At 41.7% G+C, this 17,824-nt stretch overlaps 1 long non-coding RNA gene across 1 annotated transcript; it reads right to left on the bottom strand.

Annotated features, from left to right (window-relative positions):
* Positions 1-5,238: 5,238 nt before the first annotated feature.
* Positions 5,239-5,989, bottom strand: LOC141621469 (uncharacterized). The gene is made up of 3 exons (XR_012532357.1): positions 5,773-5,989; positions 5,370-5,685; positions 5,239-5,282 (listed from the first exon to the last, which is right to left on the bottom strand). It is a non-coding gene; the product is annotated as an uncharacterized LOC141621469 (long non-coding RNA).
* Between the last annotated feature and the right edge of the window lie 11,835 nt (positions 5,990-17,824).

The raw sequence follows: 17,824 nt of genomic DNA, 5'->3' as shown, positions 1-17,824 counted from the left end.
TCTATACTTTGATGGAGCATCAAACTTAAGAGGATTCGGAATAGGAGTGTTGCTCATTTCTCCTGAAGGTGAGCATACACCGATTGCTGTCAAACTCGACTTCGAGGTGACAAATAACGCTGTAGAATATGAAGCTTGTCTCATTGGACTACAAGCGGCAGTAGCCTTAGGCATTAAAAACCTCCGAGTACATGGGGATTCATCGCTGATCATCAACCAAGTTACAGGATCTTGGAAAATCCGAAGTGAAAGCCTCGCACCCTATCAGGCTAGGATAGACCAAGTGGCTCAATTCTTTGATCACGTAACATACCTACACCTACCTCGGGAGGAAAATCAATTTGCGGACGCTCTTGCGAAACTTGCATCTTTGATAAACATGCCAGATCACATGATGGAAATGCCTTTGTGCATCGAACGACGGTCAGAGCCGGCTTATGTCCACCAAATCACCGACGAAGAGGAAATCGCGCAGGAACCCTGGTTCCAAGCAATCCTGAATTTTAAGCTTAATGGTACCTATCCACCGGATATGGACAAGAGGGGACAACGTGCTATCCGCCTATTAGCGTCCCAATACATTCTGATGCAAGGAGAATTATACAAAAGAACACCTCTTGGTGTAGTGCTGCGTTGCCTCGATCATTCACAGGCACAAAAGGTGATGGAAGAAGTCCACGACGGAGAATGCGGCCCCCACATGAGTGGGCCTATGATGGCAAAGAAAATCACACGTTTGGGATATTATTGGACCACAATGGAATTCGATTGCATCAAATACGTAAGACATTGCCACAATTGTCAAATCTTCGGGAATGTACAACATGTCCCTCCTTCGTTGCTCTACACGATGACATCTCCTTGGCCATTTTCCGCATGGGGAATTGACATAATCGGAAAGATAACCCCAGCCGGAACAGGAGGTCACTGTTTCATTCTAGTGGCAATTGACTATTTCACCAAATGGGTAGAAGCGGCTTCCTACACTGGTCTTACGGCTAAAAATGTAGCAAAGTTCATACAAAACAACATCATCTATCGATATGGTTGCCCACATGAGATCATTAGCGATAATGGGTCACACTTCCAAGCTGAAACCGAGCAATTGCTAGCCAAATACAAGATTAAGCACCACCACTCTTCGCCCTATAGACCACAGACTAACGGCGCGGTAGAGGCGGCAAACAAGAATGTTGTCACGATTCTCAAGAAAATGATCGACAACTACAGAGATTGGCCAAGCAAAATACCCTTTGCCTTATGGGGGTATCGTACGTCATTAGGACGCCCACCGGGGCTACTCCTTTCTATTTGACCTACGGCATGGAAGCCGTACAACCAAATAGCTAGAGATACCATCCCTGCGTATTCTACTAGAAAGTCAAATCCCGGAGGCCGATTGGAAGAGGGATAGATATGAAGAACTCATCCTCCTGGATGAACGTAGGCTACGCGCCTTACATAATGTCCCAACATATCAAGCCCGTATCAAACGAGCTTTCAACAAAAGAGTTAGGCCAAGAAACATCAAAGAAGGAGACCTAGTACTCAAATCGGTTAGAGCTCTTTTACCTTGGACCCACGGGAAAATTCAAACCTAATTGGGCCGGACCATTTCTAGTCAAATCCATACTCCCAGGGGGTGCGGTTATAATTACAGACTTAGATGGGAATGAGTTTTCAAACCCCACAAACCTCGACCAACTGAAACGATACTATGCCTAGAATAGGACCAAACACGCGCCTCGCGTAAACCCATGTGTCGCTCTTGTGGCACTAAATAAACGGCCCCTGGCCAAGCTGAAATAAGCTAGTGTCACTGTGCTCTTGCATTTTGACAAGTTTGTCATCCTCATATCATCAAATAAACTAAATTCGCACCTCCAGAGTAAGCAAAAGCTCATGCTTATTTTCTATGTTCATTACAAGCTCTTGCTTCGAACAATTATTCTTTTACATTTACTCGAACTACGCGCAAGGGTTTGATTTCGCTTTTTTCAAGTGAATACGTAGGCAATCCTTCACAGGATTCAACCCATTATATCTAAAATGTAAATAGAAGGACATTTGCATTGCATTTGAAATTCGACAAGAATAATAAAGTAGAAAATCTTAACGGTTTCATAACCATTTAACCTTTTATTTCATTCGTTTCCTAAATAATAGTAGTACGTTACATAATAAAAATAGAATAGGCTAGGATTCTAAAAATCCCTCCTTTTTATTACAACAACAATAATAATAATAATCAAATAATAAATAAAGACTCGGGCTATTCCTTCATCTTCCCCTTGCCCTTGTCATTCTTGTCATATTTCTTGTCACGACCTCGAGCCGGGCGCTCTTGCACCACTTCAGACCTAATCACCAACGGTCTTTCTCGAGGCCTGACTCTACCATTCTTGCCAACCACCATTTCCGCGACAGGAGTAGTCTTTGATTTCTTCGAAGGATGAATGACCTGAAACCCAGCTTCTTCTTCTCCCTCTGGTCAGATGCTTCTCCTTCTCTTTCTCTCCCTCGCGCACCTTGTAGTCAACAGGCTCGCGTTTCCTCAGTCTCTCGCGCTCTTCCAGAGTTGCAGCCTTTCTCCACATCAGATAAGAATCCGACACCCACAAAGCATTGGCGGAGAAGCTCAAGAACCACATGTTTCTTTGGGCCCATTTAATAGCCCACTCTCTTCGGCTTTCTGTAGTAAGTGCCATAGCAGTCTGCGGGACGGTATCAAGCCTAGGGATCTCCTGCTTCAGCCCAACTTGCCTCATCAGTCTTTCCGGAAAGATGCATACCATAAACTCCAATCCCGGAATGCGCACGGACCTAGTGGGATCCAAAGAAGATACTCCAAAGTGATGACTTGAGGTGCCACCACGACAACCCACCTAATCAACGGACCATCATCATTCTTGACTTGTTCTTCCAATAGTCACAGACCTGGGTAAAGTCCACCATGTACAACCGCGTCCTCATCGCAATCGAACGAGCATGATAGGAAAGTGCATGAATTGGGGGCTCGATCAATCGGAGCCGTTCCATAAGCCAAACCTACCAAGAGCAGGCATTAGACATCAAAAAAAAAAAAACGAAAAAAAAAAGAAACGAAAAAAAAAAAAAATAAAAAAAAAACGAAAAATAAAGAAAAAAAAAAAAAAAAAAAAAAAAAAAAAAAAAAAAGAAGATGTCTTTTACCTGCAAAATGACGGGACTCCCCAAGAACGACAAATCGCGGTTGGATTTCCTATTATCCAAACCCAAAATAATCTCCCCTAAGCATAAGCAAGCTGGGCTCCTGCGCAGCTCCATTTGCTCAATAAGACCCAAAAGATGGGGATTACCTCTCAAATCTTCATCAACGTGTCCTTGGAAGACATACACGTGCAGCAAACAAAAGCCAAATGCCCTCCTCCTAGCAACATGAGAAACAGTAGGGTCGGCCCTGTTGATGAATCGGTCTACAAAGTCCAACATTCTCACGCCTTTCGAGGTAACTAAACGGTCCACCTCGAGTCTAGTCAGTCCAAGCAAGTCTCTGAATTTGCTCTTATACCCTTGTGAAGTGGACGGAATGGCAGGTAAATGTTCGGGGTCCCACCCACCAATAGCAGCAATTTCTTCAGGAAATGGGCAAATGTCACCTCCTGGGAACGCGAAAACATGATAATTCGGGTCCCAATAGTCAAGGCAAGCATCCAAGAACGGTTTCACAACCTTAATGAGTTTCAAACTCAATAAAGACCCAAGGTTATAAGCACCCATGTCATGCTTCTCCATATTTGAAAATTCATTGGTCCATTCCTTCAAACGGATCTCCAAAGTATTCATGATGACAATTCTCTTTTTGAAGATTTTTTTGGGAGTTTTATGTGAATAGACGAAGAAGAGACGAAAGATTTGTGTGAATTTAAGCTTCGTCGACGCTTCTATTTATACTAATTGTTGTTTCCAAAAATCCGCCAGAACGGACCAGCTTGGGAACAGGCGCAGCGCCTGCTGCGCCTCTTCAAAGGGACGCAGCTCATGCTGCGCCTCTTCCCCGGTCTCACTTCTGTGATTTCCGCGTTGGATCTTTCCTAATTCTATAACGCATGATTTCCTATTCCTGCGGGGTTTTATTTTGGTAAATACGAGAAGTTTACCATGTTTCAGACTTCCTAGATTCGCGGGCACGCATTTCAAGGCAACATCGACATTTCTGCCATTATATCACATTCGCATATTTCATTTTAAACATAATTTTCACTTTAATTTTGGCTTGTGTATATTGATTTCTATTATTTAATTTCATTTTCTAAACTTATAGATTTCTTTTTTTTTTCTTTTTTTAGGGGGTAACCCTCCCTACCGTCCGGTCATTTCCGGCAAATTTTTTGCACTTTTGTGATGTTTTGAGTCTCATTTTGCGCTAATTAAGGCCATATGTATATAAAATGTATGTTTTGTGCGATTTCTATGTAAATTTCGGCAGCATGACGGCGTAAACCGTTGTCTACCAAACCTGTTCAAGAACTAACCTGCAGATACAAGCAACACAACCCAACAGCAAAGGCACTCAGGCCGTCATATATACACCAAACAGAGCAAATGTACAAAGCAAACTGGGGGCTTGCGCCCCGAACGAAGTCCAAAAGTCCAAGCAAACTGGGGGCTTGCGCCCCAAACAAAATCCAAAAAATGTTCAAAATCAGATGTCCAAATGTACAAGTCTACAAAGCTACACAAGACTACTACTGGGCGCCCTCCAACTCGGCAACTCTCGCCACAAGAGCAGCGATCTTGGCATCCCGAACCTCGAGCTCCCTCAACACGCGAGCGGTCTCCTCCCGAGACTGGGTCAACTCTCGCTCCAGCTCGCGGTCACCCTGTATACAGCAACAAATTGGCTCATGTCAATCAATTCAAGCAAATAAAAATCATCAAAAAAGGAAGAAATAGGCGTAAGGTTCATACCTGGCGACTTCGACCACCGACGAGTGCCTCAATGGCAGTAGCTCGCATCCGATTGGCCACCCTCCATAGTGCCACGAATCGGGACGGCGCGACCTGCATTATCAAAAGCAATTCTCAGCAAATTGAACAAATTCAATCAAATGTGTTCCTACACGAAAGTTATACAAGTTAGAGGCTCACCCTCCGAATCGATCTTTGCCGCCGCCTAGGCCAAGATCCGTCACAGCTACGTCAAAGTCACGCAGCTCGGAGATCGTCGTCCTCCCGGTCGCGTCAGTATACTCGAGGGTCTCGGGGTACTCTGGGGGCTCGATGCCCGCCGCCTCGACCTCCTACAAGGACAAATAGCTCTCATTAATCGATGATCTTTCGTCGCAATTCTCAAAATCAAATCAGGGAAAAAACTAAAAGATACTCACCACTACCGGCCAGTACGCCAACCTCCCGTAAAGGAACGCCGAGTAGTCCTCGCCAAGGAGAAGAAGGTCGTCGCCACTGGCACCAGCCAAGTTCGCCTCCCTCTCAGCACCAGAAGGCTCCCTAAACATCGTCCTGGGAGGATCGACGGGAACCGTCAACGCGTCCCGAGAGCACTGACGAGCCAACCGCTCGCCCAAGTACCACACAGGGACCCATCGACGTCCTCAACAGCAGCCGACTCGGGCTCCTAGGTCGAAGGACCTCAGCGACAAAAGGAGGCGGTCCAGCGTACTCCACCCAAGGTCTGGGCACCCACTGTGACAAGATAAGGTAACGATCATTCCTATGATCAATTAAAGGCAAAGTATAAGAAGTATAAATAAACACAAACAGGATACTCACGCTGCTCAGCTGAAGAGCGTTCACGTCCCGCCGGTAGACATTGTGAGAAGAACGCTTGCTCTTCGTCCGGCACATCACCCAATCCCTCACCACAGGATAGGCCCTCTCCAGCGGCTCCGTCCTCTTGGGCGCGAGACTCGGGAAGTAAGAGTACACCCACGCCTGTAAAACAGAATAATCAGCAACGATCTTTCGTGATTTGATAAAGAAAGGAATTTACTTTGGTCTAAAGGTTCATACCTCCAACAGTAGTCCAAGTCCGACAGCACCTGAAGAAGTCCCCTTCTCCATCAACTCCGGACGAACCATGGCCCTCATGAAGCGGATGAGGACCGCAAAACCAGCAGTGACCCAGTCCCAACGCCCTAGGGAACTCAGGTCAGAAAGAAAAGGAAGAAGCTTCGTCGACAGCCTCTCGCCCTTGTCTCCGAGGTAAATCGAAGACAGGAACCACCAAAGCCACAGACGAGCCCCTCTCGCTCGGCGGACAAGGAGGAGGAGCTGTCTCCCTCCCGTCAATCGTCACCAGCGTCGGGGTCTTCCCCGCAAAGTAGTCTCGGACGTAAGTGCGGGTACCAAACCCGATCGCAACACCTTCGGCGACAAGTTCCGGCCGATCAACCTCCTCGCCTCGGCCGAGTCCGCCCTCATGGCGCTCTCCGCCACACCATCTCCTCGGTCCCACACGGCAGACCAGAAATCATGCCGTAATCCTCCAGAGTGACTCCCACCTCACCAAAAGGCATGTGAAACGTGGAAGTCGTATCCCAGAATCGATCCAAGAAAGCGCGGACCAGGCTAAGGTTAGCCCGCAACTTCATCTTCACGATATCCCTCCAGACCTGAACCAGGGGACCGAACGCTCCACGCTCGATCATGGCCCTCTCCTCCGCCGACAGTCGCTCGTAGTGCTCCATCGCCGTCGTGTAACCCGAGAACGACCTGATGTTCCCGGCCTCCTATTATGATTTGAAACAAAAGCTATCTTTAGTTTTGAATGAAATTTGAAAGAAAATTTGGACAAAGAATGAAAAGAGGATGGGTATTGAGTTAGTGAATTCCTATTTACCAAGCTCTTCACTGTCCTGTAGGACAGGTGACCCTCTGCAGCCCACACGAGGTGCCTACTCTCCCAAGTCTCAGCCCACGCAGGAGCTCCTCTCAACTGACGACCTCCTCGTCCGACGTTGGCCCGTCTCGGGGCCTTCTCCTCCTCGACGGCCTCCTCCTCGTCCCCAGCAGCCGTCACCGCAGTAGTTAAAGCCTGCTCCAAAGCCCCCTCGACAGTGGCGGCGTCGATCTCCATGGGAGCTCTCCCAGAAGTAGAAGCCTCATCACCTGCAACGTTAAAGCAAAATTCAGGCCGCGTCACACGACGACAAGCCTTTGTTAAAGAGTTTTCGAGCCTTCAAAGCCCTGAAATCGCTCTTTCCTTGCCATATTTGGCCACGTTCCCATCAACCCGATCACTCATGTGATAAATTGGGTCAAATCAAGTCCAGTTCGAAGCCTAGTTCCAGGTTCGAGTCAAAAATTCGGCAGCATTTCGCTATAACGACGTTTATGCCCTAGAAAAGTGTCCTGAAAAAGTTGTCACAAACCAAAATTCCGAGATGTTAGGAAGTTTACCCATCATTCAAGGATCCCAAATACAAAATTTCATCGCAAAGGGGCAACCCTAAGGCTATTTTCGAAGCAATTTACGGGTTAGCTGCAAAACCGTCTCAAACTCTCACTCAGAGGCTCAAAACTTGACAAAGAATTCGAAACAAATGCATGGTTATGTTCCTAACATCACCTACTATCCATTTCTAACATCAATTTGGCAAGGCAAATCCATTTGGGGGAAAAGCCCCAAATTTTCGATCAAAAGGGTCGAAAACCCTAAATTTCGCGGCTCAAAATTCAACGAAAATAAATGATTAATGCAAGATTGAGATACATACCTCGATTAGTCATGTTTAAAGCAAGATTTTGAATCATACCTTGGGGAAATGGTGAAGATTTGAGAGAGAAACGAGTGATTTGTGTTCCGAATGCAAATGAACATAATCCCTCTGATTTCGCGTTTTTACGCAGGAAAGCCAAATTGGGGAAAAGACGCAGCAGGCGCTGCGCCTCTTCCAAGAGACGCAGCTCTTGCTGCGCCTCTTCCTTTTGTTCCCTCCATACGGATTTTCAAAAATTCGTTATAAATTCGTTATTCGTGGGCCCATCTTTGGTGCGCCTCTTCCACGACGATTTTCTTTCGTTCGACGATTTTCTTTCGTTCCGGCCCGCATTTTTATCAGCCAGCAGCGGACTGTTGCATATTATTATTCATTTTCCCCAGCGCAGCAGTATTTTGCAGTATTGCTCAAATCCTTATATCCAGCGCAGTAGTATTTTGCAGTACTGCTCACTCAAGATTTCACCCATGACAATCAAGATGTTCCTAATCGTCAATATATTCCCCAGCAAGAGTTCGCTTGAGACCGACGCAAGCAGATTCAACCTCAAGTTTTGCCAGAGTTCGCTTGAGACCGACGCAAGCGATTCCCCAGCGCTTTCTACCGACGTCCCGCTTCTTTCAATATTTCTTGTTCCCCGCGGAGTTCGGCAAAGGTGTCGTTCTCCAGAAGTTCCCCAAACCGATAGAGTTCCTATACCCAAACTTAGTTACCCCTTAAGTTGAACTTACTTTTGGCCTCACTCCCGTCGATGCTTTCCTTTAGGGTCCCACGCCCTAGACAACCTCTATATATCTTTTAGGTCTTAACCTTAGCTCCTACGCAACTCCGGAAGCATCTCGAGAAGAAGTCTCAGGTATGGTCTCTTCTTATGGCTGGCGAGCCTCCTTACGTAGTCTAATGGACTTTAAACGACCCTCCCCGATAGTCGACAGACTCTAAAATGTTCCCGACGACAGGTCCTTGGCTCAGACCCCTTGAGTCGCCTTGCGTCGCCATAGTTGTCAGGTTGTAATCTTCGATTGACCTGATGGCTATACTTTGACTTTCGCCTTGTCCAAGCCTCAGTCAAAGTGGGGGCTTTATAGATACCTCATTTCTGCACCTCCCGCAAACCACCCGGTGATGATTGGGCCGCATGTTTGATACGCGGAACGATTTGTGACAGTTCGTATGATTATCGTCAAGTGATTGCTCAAATATTAAATGTCTACCTCACGGTTGTCATCTACGTACCGATACGGTCGTTTTGGCAGTAATTAGAGTACATTCGGAGTCCGGGTCAAAAACCGTCTCCATTTCCTGATAACTGTTAAATCCCGAGTCAGAATGCTCTGGAATGTTCCGGATATTTCTATTCCATATTTCATAAATTTTATCTTTTGGCAAATAATATCCCGTAATATTCATATAAGATATTAGGATATTCGAATTATTTCCGTCCTACCATAACTCAAACGCGGAAATCTTTCTTCAGCAGGAGGAAACCTCCTGGGAACAGACGCAGCAGGCGCTGCGCCTCTTCCAAGGGACGCAGTGGCTGCTACGCCTCTTCCCAGGCCCTTTTCTGCATGTTTCACGTATCTTTTGCATATCTTTCCGAGATTCACCTCCAAAGAGTCTCCGAAACCCTAGTTCCTTCACGTGATTAGTATAAATAGGAGCCTTCGCTCCTCATATTTCTCACGCGAGTGTCCGCCCTTCTCTTCTCCCTTTGCATTCTAGACTTTGTTCTTACTTATTGGCGCCTACGTGCTTGAACTTTCGACCACGTAAGCTCGGATCTTTCCGGGTACCAGCCTCTCCGTTGCATGACCGACCAATTTGACCAACTACACAATAATCAATCTAATTAATCAATTTGTTACAATCGTTTTCCTCTTACGAGGGCACTTTCCTTGCATTCGCATTGAGCATCACTAATCGATATCTTAGTCCTTCTCGTTTCGTCAACACGTAAGTCTGAGGGTGTATAATCCTTATTTATTTATTGTATTTTACTTTTCGTATCATCAATTATAAGGTTTACGTCGAAAATACCGTTAAGATCGATTTCTAAAACCCTTTGTTAAAACCTGTTTTTGCTGATTTCCAGTAAGTAACCGTCGAGAAAGGACGCAGCAACTGCTGCACCTCTTCGAAGGAGCGCAGTTCCTGCTGCGCCTCTTCGTGAGGCTGACGCAGTTCCTGCTTCCTTTCTTCTTCGTTTGTCTTCTGTAATTCGTATTCAAATCTTTCTTTTGCTTGCTTCGTCTGTTAATTCTTCATCGCAGTATCATAATAATTCCACATGTATTATAATCATCATCATGTTCATGTTTAATTTGTCATAAATCCGACTTAAATCCCTAATAATCCAATATTTGCGGGTTTTCGTCATTGAATTCAATTCCGGGTTGTAGAGATTCAATTTGTTCATATTGGGTTTCTGGAATTCGTCCTTGATATAGTTTAATCCGTCTTTTGTCGTATTCATCGCATGTTCGTCATTAATCCGTTGCATCTAATGTTAGTTAATTGATTTCAATAGAGGACTCATTAATATTTGTCACTAATTAATCGTTCAATCATGTAATTAATCCGTTTGCATCCGTCTCGTTCATGTTTACTGTTTTTATGACCTATTCATATGCTAAATAACATGTTAATCACTTCCATCCGAGTACATAATTGAATCCATCATTAAATTCACCAATCGACATTAATGGCTTGCAAATACGGCTTCACACGGACCGAGCGAAAGGAACGTACGCGGCGTCTGCTGCGCCTATTCCAAAAGACGCAGCTCTCTGCTGCTTTGTTCTGGCCGAGTTCGTCCCAACTCCGTTTCGCCGACATAGTTTATTTAGCGTAAGTATAACTAACTATTAACCGTAATATCACGCTAATTCCTGTTCGTTAGTTTATTTAATTCTTTCTTCCTTTCTTTTATTCCTTTTTTCTCAAATTATCCGTTTTAAAGGTATTTTCGACATAAATCGCCTAATCCCATGTAATTAATGTAATTTTCTTTATTGTAATTCATAATTATTGTATTTCTTTTATTGTTTGTATGTTTTCACATGTAAATGAGCATTAAATCCTACTTAGACCCAATTGTATGCTAATTAACTGTCAACCGACTTAGTCTAATTCTCACATGTTAGGATTAAAACTTGGATGTTGCATTGCATGCATATAGCCGACGATATATCAAGTACGAATAACTTCCCTAATCATTAGTAGAGGCCGCTATCGAGGCGGGCGGGATTAGGTGTTCGATCAAAAGAGCTTCCTAATACGTACCCTCACCCCTTACTCCAGATCTCCGTGAGCACCCGTGTTCATTGGCATCCACGAGAGTCATTCTAGACATAGAATGCTAAGGGTAACGATTGCTTAGTGTTCATGTCTCTACTTTGTGTCTTGACATGACACGAGGTATTCGAACGGTTCCAATTTCCCATAAAAATTGGTGGCAACTCCATACAAAATGCAAACGCTTGTTTCGTCTCTCACCAAGCGCCCCCGTGGGCGGCCCGCTGTCCACAGTAACCCGTCATCAAATAATATATATTCACATGACTTATTAAAAGTCAATAATTACAAGGATTTAATTAATTTGTATCTCATACAAATAATTAGTTTTTTCCATTTGGGCATCATCCTATAGGTGTGACCTAAAGGAATCAGCTGATCATCGCCGTCACACAACAGTAATGTCAAACTCTAATCAGCCAATCATTATCGATTAACGATGACCATCTGACAAATAAATAAATAAATAAATCCCTGATATTCCTTTAACGAGATTTAATATGTAAAAGCACTTATTGTCGAGGACACTACTCCAACAATCTCCCACTTGTCCGACACAAGGGTTCGTTACCAATTCTCTTATCCAATAATATCTCCCACTCAATGCAAGATGTCTTTCAGGTCGTTCTTGCATGTGATCATATAATAAAGTGGTTTCCTTGATCAGGAGAATGACTGTCTGACCGGATAATCAACTATAGATCTCATCCGAGCGTGGCCACGCATTTCCTGTCACCTCTCCTCGAGTGGCCTTGAGATAAAATATGACATAAATGGATAATCCCGTTGACCTATTTTCTTCGTTCGATATAGATCACAATGACCCAGTAAATGCTTATCGGCCTCCTTTTACAGCACGACCTAGAACAAAAACCTAAGCCACCGGAAAACCGTACCAACACAGAAAAATAGTCACTAGTCTAAAGAATTGACTCGAAGGAATAAATAGAATTCCTTGCCACGACCCAGCAACAAAAGGACTCTACAAACGGTCATTGTCCGACAAATCGTCTCACAATCTGCCTATGTAATCGATCAACCATCACTATGACCACATGACAGTCGAACTTGTCATCTATCGCCTTACAATCTAGTCACTCCGAGACGTCACCTCATTAAGTAACTAGGGACAAAATACAATGTTAATCCAGTTCACTTTAATAGGGTTCGACATTGTCACTACAACCTATTTGGATAAAACAAAGTATATAAATTCAGATATAAAACTGAATACAACGATAAATGTAATTATCATATATGAAATAGTAAATACAATATCTTAATCATTACATATCAAATAATTTACAATAGTTCTGGCATTCATCTCAATCCAATCGAAACTACATGACTATCAAGTTTAGCTTGAGACAATGGCTTGGTTAAAGGATCAGCGATGTTGTCAGCTGTCCCAACCTTACACACTGTAATTTTCTTCCTTTAAATTAAATCTCTAATTACATGAAATTTCCTAAGTACGTGTCTAGACTTGTTACTAGACTTGGGCTCTTTTGCTTGAAATATTGCCCCACTATTATCACAATACAAAGTGATAGGATCCTCGGCGTTCGATATTACTTTCAGTCCCTCTAAGAATTGCCTAATCCAAACAGCTTCCTTTGCAGCTTCAGCGGCTGCAATGTACTCAGCTTCCGTTGTAGAATCACCGGTCACAGACTCCTTAAAACTTCTCCAGTAAACCGCCCCTCCGTTCATCAAAAAGACAAAACCAGCCTGGGATTTCAAATCATCCCTATCGGTCTGGAAACTGGCATCCGTATAACCTCTTATACGTAATTCAGATTCTCCTCCAAACACCAAGAATGAATCCTTAGTCCTTCTCAAGTACTTAAGAATATTCTTGATGGCTATCCAGTGACTCTCACCTGGATTTTTCTGAAAACGACTCGTCATACTCAAAGCATACGAGACGTCAGGACGAGAACACATCATAGCATACATGATCGATCCAACAATGGAAGCATAGGGAATCGATTTCATGCGTTCAATATCCTTAGGCTCAGTAGTACACTCTGACTTGCTCAAAGTAATCCCACTGCCTATAGGTAGAAAACCTCTCTTGGAGTTTTTCATATTGAATCGGTCAAGAATCTTATCGATATAGGCTTCTTGACTCAAAGCTAATATCTTTTTGGATCTATCTCTATAGATCCGGATACCCAAGATGCGCTGAGCTTCTCCCAAATATTTCATTTGGAAGTGATTTCCTAACCACTTCTTGACAGAAGCAAGCATATCTACATCATTCCCAATGAGTAATATGTCGTCCACATAAAGAAGTAAGAAAACAACTTTACTCCCACTAAACTTCATGTATAAACATGGTTCCTCAACACTTCGAGAAAAGCCATTCTGTTTAATAACATGATCGAAACGATGATTCCAACTCCTTGACGCTTGCTTAAGACCATAAATGGATCTCTTAAGTTTGCATACTTTGTTAGGATTTTTAGGATCCACAAAATCTTCAGGTTGTGTCATGAACACTCCCTCTTCCAGAAACCCGTTCAGGAAAGCGGTTTTGACATCCATTTGCCATATCTCATAATCATGAAATGCAGCAATCGCTAACATTATCTTAACAGATCTAAGCATAACAACTGGTGCAAAAGTTCATCATAGTGAAAACCATGAACCTGGGTGAAACCTCTTGCTACCAATCTAGCTTTGTAGACATCTTTATGTCCATCTATGCCGATTTTAATCTTAAATATCCACTTACACTGAAGAGGTCGAACATCTTTAGGTAAGTCAACCAGGTCCCATACCTGATTATCATACATGGAATCCATTTTGGATTGCATGGCCTCGAGCCATAGCTTAGAGTCAGAACTAGTAGTAGCTACTTTGTAGGTCTTAGGTTCATCACTTTCCAAAAGTAAAACCTCATAGTCACCATCTTCCTCGACAACACCAAGGTATCTATCAGGCTGGCGACTAACCCTCTCTAACCTCCTAGGTTAAGAAGGAACAATAACCGATTCAGACGTAGAAGGAACATCTTCCTGTACTGTCACATCAGTTTGTGGCTCTTGAACTTCATCAAGTTCAAATTTTCTCCCACTCTGTCTTCTAAAAATAAACTCTTTTTCTAGAAAGACAGCTTCACGAGCCACAAACACTTTGTTCTCGTTACTGTTGTAGAAGTAATATCCACATGTTTCCTTAGGGTAGTCTACAAAAATACATTTGTCAGAACGAGGTGCAAGCTTATCATCAGACTTGCTCTTGACAAAAGCATCACAACCCCATACTTTTATGTAACGCAAATTCGGGACCTTCCATTTCCATATCTCATATGGAGTTTTGTCAGTTGCTTTAGTGGGACTTTGATTAAGTGAGCGTATAACAGATAAAATGGCAAAACCCCAAAATGACTTAGGTAACTCAGTTTGACTCATCATTGATCGGACCATATCTAATAAAGTACGATTCCTCATTTCAGCTACACCATTCAATTGTGGTGTGCCAAGAGGAGTTAACTAAGATACAATACCGCAGTCTTTAAGGTGATCTCTAATATCATTGCTTAAATACTCCCCACCACGATCTGATCGTAATGTTTTAATCTTCTTATTTAATTGGTTTTCTACTTCATTCTGAAACTCTTTAAACTTGTCAAAAGCTTCACTTTTATACCTCATTAAGTAGATATACCCATATCTACTCATGTCATCAGTAAAAGTAATAAAATAGTCATAATTACGTCTAGCAGTGACTGTCATTGGACCACACACATCGGTGTGTATTAAACCCAATAACTAACTAGCTCGAGATCCTTTTCCTAGAAAAGGTGCACGAGTCATCTTGCCAAGAAGACAAGATTCGCATGTACCAAATGATTCGAAATCAAAAGGTTTAATTATATCAGTCAACACTAGTCTTTTAATGCGTTTCTCGTTAATGTGTCTTAATCGACAATGCCATAAATAAGATTGATCGGGATCACCTGTTTTGAGTATTTTTTTATCTAAATGATAAACATCGTTGCAAGTGTCTAGAATATAAATACCATTGATTGAAATAGCTTGGCTATATACAATCCCATTAAGGGAAAAAGTACAACACTTGTCTTTTATAACAAAAGAAAAACCTTCTGTGTCTAACACAGATACTAATATTATATTCCTAGACAACATCAGTACAAAATAACAATTATTAACAAACAACTGCAACCCCGAAGGTAAATTAATTACATAGGTTCCTACTGACACGGCAGCTACTTTACATCCGTTTCCCATTCGGAGATCAACATCACCCTTGTTTAGCTTTCTTATGCTTTTCAGGCCCTGCAAATGATTGCACAAGTGAGAACCACAACCAGTATCTAATACCCAAGTTGTATTTGAAGCATAATTTATGTCTATTATAAAAGATTCGGTTGAGAAATTACATGTTGGCTTCACAATGCCAGCTTTAATGTCATCCAAGTATTTTGTGCAATTACGCCTCCAATTTCCCTTGTTATTACAATAATTACAAGTATCTTTAAGAGGATTACCCTTCTTAGGCTTAGGCTTGGTAGAGCAACTCGCAATTGCTTTACCTTTACCCTCCACCTGTACGGGCTTCTTACCTGCGTTCCTCTTAAACTGCTTCTTCCCCTTCACGTTTATCACAAGTACATCCCTCCTCATACTCCCACTCAATCCCATGTCCTTCTCTGCTTGCACAAGTAGATAATGGAGCTCATGTAAACTTTTTCTCATGTTCGTCATATTATAATTTACCCTAAATTGGGTAAGTACTTTGACGTAAGAGAGAGAGTGGAGCACTCGGTCCACCACAAGCTCGTCGGGAATCTTACATACCAACCCCTCTAGAGTTTCCACATACTCAATCATTTTAAGTACGTGTGAACTCATAGGTTGACCATATTTGAAGTTAGCCTCAAAGAAACGAACTGCGGTGTCATACTAAATTATCCTCGGGGCTTGAGAAAACATAGTAGAAAGCCTCGAGAATACTTCATGTGCATTGCAGGACTTTACATATTGCCTTTGTAAAGCAGGATCCATTGAAAAAATCAACACATTTTTTATTACAACATATTCCTTTTGATAATCAGAATAAGCCTCCCTTACATCGGCAGTGGCCCTAGAACTAGGCGAAGGGGAACAGGGATCGACAAGGAAGCGTAATTTGCCATCACCTGCGGTAGCTAATCGAAGTTGTTCCTCCCAATCTATAAAATTACTACCGTCGACTTTTAATACATATTTGTCCATAAAAGAACGAAGCCATGAATCTCTAGCTACAGTGACGGTTTGACTAGTAGAAGTCATCGTGATTACTACAAAGGAAATAAAAGGAAAGATTAACATTTATCGTCTAAACATTTTAACTTGTGAAATTATTTTAACAAGTTACCATTTATATAATGATCTTCCACTGAATTATATAAATGATTCCAAGATCAAATTTTATATAAACATGGTCACAGTGGACCGATTCAACCCATATTTATATAAATTTGGTGAGTCAACAATTTTGACTGATTCTACAAATAACTCTTGGTCGACAGATTTTCTTAAAATCTATCGTTTAGCCCCAGAAATAATTATGGGCACGGTGGACCGATTAAACCCACAATTATCCTGTTGAGTCCAACCAATTTTCACGCGTAATAACTTTTATTACCCTACTTACCCAACGTAAAAAGAGTGTACCTCGGTGATCCGAACCTAATTCTAATGAAGAAGGGATTCATAGGTGCTATTATTTGGTAAGGCTAATCTCAATTTTCAAATAAAAGTGAGAGATCTTAACAATTTAATCGTCTATCACTTTTAAGTGAACAAAATTGGTGAATGTTAGACAATTAAATCGATAACAACAAAATAAAACATGTAGTGACGATTTGGCATGATGCATAAATATAAACAAACAAGTCCAAATATGGTCACCTAGTTAATCTAATTAACTTAAACTATTACACTTCGGAAACCAACTCCTTGGCCCTCTGAGTCTTCATAAAATTGGCCTCATTCTTTAGGATTTCGGAACGCCTTTTCGAAAACACCGTCTTCATGAAAACTCCATCTTTAGATGCTTCATTTAACTACTAACAATTAAATTACATAACAATTTCCTATTATACAAATTGTAATAAAATTAAAATAAAAACTATTAATTAATTACAAATTGGGCGATGCGAAATCACAATTAATTACAAAACAAGTCGATATTCCCTTAAATTACGGGAAATACCAACTTCTACCTATGGCCATATTAGGAAAAATTACATAATTAAAATACTAAAAACTATTCATCCAAATGAATAATAAAAATGCATTATATATAATGTCATGCCAAATCGTCTAACTTACCAACAACGATCATTTGAGCTTGCTTTGACGGAATTTTTACCATAAAAAATCCATAATCAATTCTTAAAACAATTTTAAGATTTAATAATCATACTAATCTGGTCTAATATCAAAATAATTATTTTCACTAATAATCTTGAATTTATATTGGATTAAAACATAAATTATAACAAAAGACATAATAATTCACAATTATTATGGAAAAATTCCAATTAATTAAAATTTTTAAGGAAAATTAAATTTTTAAGGTTTTGTACATTCTGGTCTTTCACCAAAATGATATGTATGTGAAAATTTTTGGTTTTTAAAATTTATTTAAAACAATTTTATAATTTTCTCGGTAAAACGACAATTTTTACGATTTAATTCTAAATCAAATCATAAAAATTGAAAGAACTAAAAAATAAAATTTTGTACATTTTGGAACAATTTCCAGGAGCTAAAAATCCAAAAATGAAA

Source organism: Silene latifolia, chromosome X, assembly GCF_048544455.1.
Source record: "Silene latifolia isolate original U9 population chromosome X, ASM4854445v1, whole genome shotgun sequence".
Lineage (NCBI taxonomy): Eukaryota > Viridiplantae > Streptophyta > Magnoliopsida > Caryophyllales > Caryophyllaceae > Silene > Silene latifolia.
Note: the sequence above shows the minus strand (reverse complement) of the source record. Positions and strands in the feature narration are given on the sequence as shown.